This window comes from Ursus arctos, unplaced genomic scaffold (genome assembly GCF_023065955.2).
Source record: "Ursus arctos isolate Adak ecotype North America unplaced genomic scaffold, UrsArc2.0 scaffold_10, whole genome shotgun sequence".
NCBI lineage: Eukaryota > Metazoa > Chordata > Mammalia > Carnivora > Ursidae > Ursus > Ursus arctos.
Window position 1 is genome coordinate 31509641 of NW_026622764.1, and position 6000 is coordinate 31515640.

The following is a 6000-nucleotide window of genomic DNA, read 5'->3' on the forward strand; positions in this document are numbered from 1 at the left end:
CAATAAATCATTGTTGATTTATTAGTCATAGATTACCTTATAATTATACAACACTTGATAGCTTACCAAGCACTTACACGTACATTAGCCCATGTTCATCTCCCAACAGGCCTTCGAGAGCACTTGGGTTGTTGTGTTCATTTTACACACAAGGAAATGGCTTTGCAGAGAGCTTAAGGACCTGCCTGGGTCTACTGCTGGTGGAAGTGGGAAGACTGGCACCCTAATTTAGAATGTGAACCTGCAGCTCAGTGAGTCACAGTTTGTGGAACCAGGATGCCTGATATAAAGAGCAGTCACTGACAGAGCCAGGGCTCTAACATAATCAGACGCCGTCTCCCCACCACCTACTAACCTGATTTGTGGATTACGAGCCAAACAAGTGAAATTCTTCATAATAATCTAAGACAAGAATTCAGAAGCAGTCCCAAAGCAGAACAGAATGCATTTCCAAATGAATGAAGCAGAAATAGCTACTGATTTAACCTGTTTTATTGTTAGTGTCCTTCACTCCATAAACTGGAAGAGGAAGAAAGAGGTATACTGTATGATAAGGTTGTTAAATTTCTGGACTTCTTATAAGATACAACTCTGAATTCCTAAGTGATTATAATAATTGGCAAAATAAAGCACAAGAACTGTGCTGTGCACTATACTTTCTCACCTAGTCTGTGAAACAGTCATGAGGGGTGTGTTGTTGTTACTGTTATACGTTTTATAGACAGAGCTGAATCTTAGAAAATTTAGGTACTTTTTCCACGTAAACGCAGTTAGTGCATGAGACTGAAGCCCAGCACCGTGAAACCCTAAAGCCTGCATTCTGCAGCATAGAACTCTGCTTTTCCTCCCTTCTCCATCTCTGCCCATAGTAGCAACAGCCCCATTTCAAAGCTTTTTGCTTCTTCAAATAGAATCAATGATTCATTTATCCAATATGTTTGTATTCAGACTCTTCCCTGTACATATAAATATATTGCACGGCTTCCGTAAAAGATTTACTAAGAAGAGAGTACACACACACACACACACACACACCCCACGGAACACTACTTCTACTACTAATAATAACTGCTTCTCATCACTGGGATCTTATTATGCCTCCAGTTGTTTTAAATGCCTCCCATGTGGTGACTCAGTTAATTCTCACAGTCCTGTGACAGAGCATTCCATTTACCTGATTGAATATGATGTTGGTTCCCGTTTTAGGTTAACACTATCTCATTCCTGAAATGGTATAATAGTTCATTTTATAATAAATCTAAACCTAAGTTGTAATTCAAGGAGGTCATTTTACAGATATCCTTTAAATAATTCCTAACTATGTAGCTTTGTACTGTCAGGATCAAATGATTTGTGCAGTCAGTAAGTGTTACTGAGTATGCATGTATGCATAGCCTTGGGCTAGTTGCTATGAAGATAACGGAAGTGTGACATAAGCACCTCCAAGAAGCTTATAATCTAGCAATTTAAACTCACTTGTGTACCACCAGAGATGACGCAGCATGCCACTACCTGCTTTGTTTCTCCCGTGTCTGCCTATGACCACAACTCAGAGTGGTGTATGTCTCTTAACAACCCCACAAAGTAGACTCAGGCCTATTATGTTTCCCAAAAGAATCCTAAAACACATAACATGACAAACATTTTGGCCCCAGCATTTGGTGGGTCTTGATCATTATCTACATCCTACATCGAAATTTTGGTGGCCAGGCATATATTCATCTAATATGTAGGGAGCATCAGCACAGTTCTGGGTCCTGAGAACATAGCACTGAACAAAGTAAAACTGTTGCCCCCATGGAGTTTGCATTCCGGGGTAGGGAAACAGAAAATGAACAAAGAAATACATAGTGTGATAAGTCATAAAAAGTGCTATGGAGAAAACCAAAGAGAATGGGGAGAGAGAGGCTGACGTCTTATTTAATAAGATGGAATTTTAAAGGAGTTTTAAAGTGAGGGAATAAACTGTGGACATTTTCAAGAAGAGCTTTCCAGGCAAAAACCATAGTATGTGCAAAGGCCTTGCTGGAAACATGTTTGGCCCGATTTGAGGCTGTAGTTGGATCAGCAAGAAGCCGGATGTTTGGAGATGAGGGTGGGGCTGAGCAGGAGCAAAACCACGTGGGTTCAACTCACGTTGTCCCAAGAGCCCTCTAACACCAGAGCCTGGGTATACATGCCAGGAAGGGGAATTCAGTGCACACCGAGGGCCCATTTAACACCACCAGCATTCAGTTTTGCCTATACTTAATTCTGCAGCCTTCCTGCTTTCCCTACTCAGAATCCAGTCTCAAAAAGTTGAAATGGGCATGAGGAAGAGAGAGGTGCATTCTAAGGGCATGCAAATCAGAATCATTTTCATCTTATACTTATGATAGTAATAATCCAGTATTATTCTTTAAAATAAGAGACCCATGGAATGTCTGGGTGGCTCAGTGGGTTAAACGTCAACTCTTGATTTTGGCTCAGGTCATTAACTCAGGGTTGTGAGATCGAGCCCCGAGGTGGGTCCGGAGCTGGGCGTGCAGCCTGCTTAAGATTCTCTCTCTCCCTCTCCCTCTGCTTCTCCCCCTGTTGGTGTGCTCTCTCTCCTCTTTCTAAAATAAATAAATAAATAACTCTTTTTTAAAAAATTAGAGACCCACCCTTCAAGTCTGCATAGTTTGGAAGGGGTCCAAATACACTGCCTAGCTCTTATCATTTCCTTTTTCCCTGTACCAGAATCTCTAACAAAAGGCTCTGCTATGTTGAGTAAGTCTCCCAGGAAAACAACCACTACCACCCTTCCCCTAGCTCCTGATATACTCCCCCCATCCCTCCTTTTTGAAGGCCTCATATTGACAACATACGAATTTAATTGTGAAACCTTTGTTTTCCTTGGGCACAGAGTCAAGACCACCCAATCTCCTTCCAGGACAAATATTTAAAGTGCAATACATTTCCTTTAAACCTTTCTGGCCTGAGGACCAGGCACTGCTGTGTGCAAGACAAGTAGCAATTGAATATAAACAAAGTGTAATTAACCACCACTCCAGTTCAGGTAATTGTAAGGATTTCATGGAGGAAGTGACAGTAGAACTGTCCCTGTCCCTTTGTCTGCTCCAGCTCACAGCTGAGACCACTTAGGCCCATACTTCCTTCCCTGACTTGTTAGACAGGTCCTATTCAGTTCCTGACCCACCATTCTTCAGGGCAAGAACTGTGTCAGAAGGTTCATATCAAATTCTATAATGAAATCAAGTCTCATTTCCAGAACTGGAATCTGAAGATTTCCATTGTACACCCCCTGTCCCCACCCTTTTCACCTCTAACCATTCAAAGGATTTTGACAAGCCATCCCTTTACTTCAACATATGTCACATGGAAAAATTACCTGGTCAGGTGCCTCAGGGCCAGCTGATCCTCATCAGGGAGCTATCATTCAGAAAGCTGAAAGTAGGCAGGTATGCTCTTTGGTCCTTCATAATGTCTTGGTGTGAGTGATTTGAGTCAGTGATAGGTAAAACTACCAGTGGTGTCCATGCAATGTCCATTCAAGAATAATATTGAATAATATTATTCAACTTAAATCCCTAATATTTCTCTTTCTTCCTCACTCTAAGGAAATGCATTTTAGTTATTTGATTCCTATTAGTTCCTAATACATAAATGGTAATAAGAGCTCAATGGATTATTGATTGAATGAATGAATCAATATACAAACCAGATGTAGCCAAGGGTTGCAGAGCTGGAGTGATCTCTTAGCACCTACTCTATTTATTCGACAGAGATAGAGACAGCCAGCGAGAGAGGGAACACAAGCAGGGGGAGTGGGAGAGGAAGAAGCAGGCTCATAGCGGAGGAGCCTGATGTGGGGCTCGATCCCATAACGCCGGGATCACGCCCTGAGCCGAAGGCAGACGTTTAACCGCTGTGCCACCCAGGCGCCCCTCTTAGCACCTACTCTAAACCATACTTGGTCTTGCTGTGTCCTTTGGACATTAGGCCTTAGACAATTTCTGTTGCCTCTCACATCAGTATATCTTCCCATCTTGTGCTTTTCAAAGTGGATCACTACCAAGTGTCAGCATCTTTTTCTCCCTGATGTTTACTCAATGCAGAGGCATGAGCACTTTCTAGTGGGTCCTTGAAAGATGGACAGTATTTTGTTAGACATATATTTGAAGGTATTTCAGAAAATTTGGTGAGCAAGTGTATAGAGACAAAAACTCACTTGGTTTCTTTAGGGAATGGAAGTAGTCCTGTTTAAAATGTAAGATTTATTTCAGAGATTAGATTGAAATGATTAATGTGATATGAATATAGATGACTGTACATAAGCTAAATCCTCATATGTATGGAAATCTTGCATATTAATTCAAATTACTGTCAAGATGGGGACATTGAAACCTAAATATATTAATACATTTTATAAAATAAAGCTAAATGTTCTGAGAGTAGAAATGGGACATTTTTAGCTGTGGAAGACATTTACTGGCCAAGAATTTGGAGATTACAGTTTGGGTATAAGGTGGTAACTTGTATGAAATTGAGAAGGTGCTAAAATATTCAAAATATGCAAAGCAAAATAAATGAGTTAGGTTAGGCTAGACTTTCCCTACAGCAGGTGCATCCTCTCTGATATGTTAAAATGCACAGGTGGCTCTGTACTGTATCCCTTGCAAATAAGTTCAGTCTAGGCTACAAGGCACTAGAATTTATTAGGATAGATCTGCATTCCAATTTTGGTTCTGCAGCTCACCAGTTGTGAGACCTTGGGCCATTTCTATAACCTCTGTAATATTATTTTCTCCTTTGTGAAATATAATTCCCACCTCATAGGTTAATAGAAGGATTATATGAAATAATCTAAGTACATGTACAGCACAGTGCCTGGGATACAATAAATGCTCAGCAAATGTCAGTTTGTCTTTCCCTCTTAAAAGAACATACTCTTTCATTTATCCATATGCTCACTAGGATAGTAGTTATATCTGTTTTTACTATTGAATAGAGTACAACAGAAGAGTTATAATTGTTTATACAATTTATACAATTCTATCAACTTTAGGAAAACTATTATTAATAACCACATCATCAGTTTTAAAACCTTATATATCAGAATGGTAGGATGAGGAGTAAATGAGAGAAATGGGGGGGAAATGAATGGAATAAAAAAGAGCCTCAAACTCTAAATGAATAAGAAGTTCAAAAATCTACGAAGGTTATTATTATCTAATATGCCCTTTCTTCTTTTTTACCCACATATTTTTCTATTTTTACCCCTTTCTGCTACTTTTTAAGTCCAATTTCTTTCATGTGTGAGAACCTCCTCCATACCACATACTGTGCTAGGAACTCAGGATTACTCAGGCAGACAGGGTGGAGTCCCTACCAAAAGTGAAAGCAGCCATAAAATACCATGACACATGTAGGAGAGTTATTTACAGGGTGCTATGAGAGCCAAGATAAAGTGGAGCCTGGTTTTGCCAAGGAATGAAGGATACTTCATAGAGGAGGTGACTTGAAGATTGAGTACAAGTTAGATAGCTAGGCCTGGGTATATCAGTTACAGTCCATAACTATTTTTTCTCCTTCTGTCATCCACCCAACCATCAATGCTTGTACACACACATAATCCTTTCTTCCCATTCTCTCGTCCTATGCTCTAGGAATTTAAATTCACTGATGGAGGAGAAAATCTGCTACTCAGGGACATAATTTATATCAATTATTGAGACTTCGTTGGGACTTGAAATAGCAAATTTCATTTAAAAGATGGTAACAGGTAATTGGTTCTTGGATTACAGCATCACAGAAACTAAAAACCGTTGCCTTTCACATCATACCTACTGAGCTGAGACTCAGTAAACTGAATAAAGTAGATCATAAGCGCACACGTGTATCAGAACCCTCAGGGAGACTTAATAAAAACTCAGATGCACAGGCTTTCCACTTTCCTCCATTCCCATGTCTAAAACCTTGTCTTTGCCCAGACCTGCTGAATCAGAATTTCTGGTG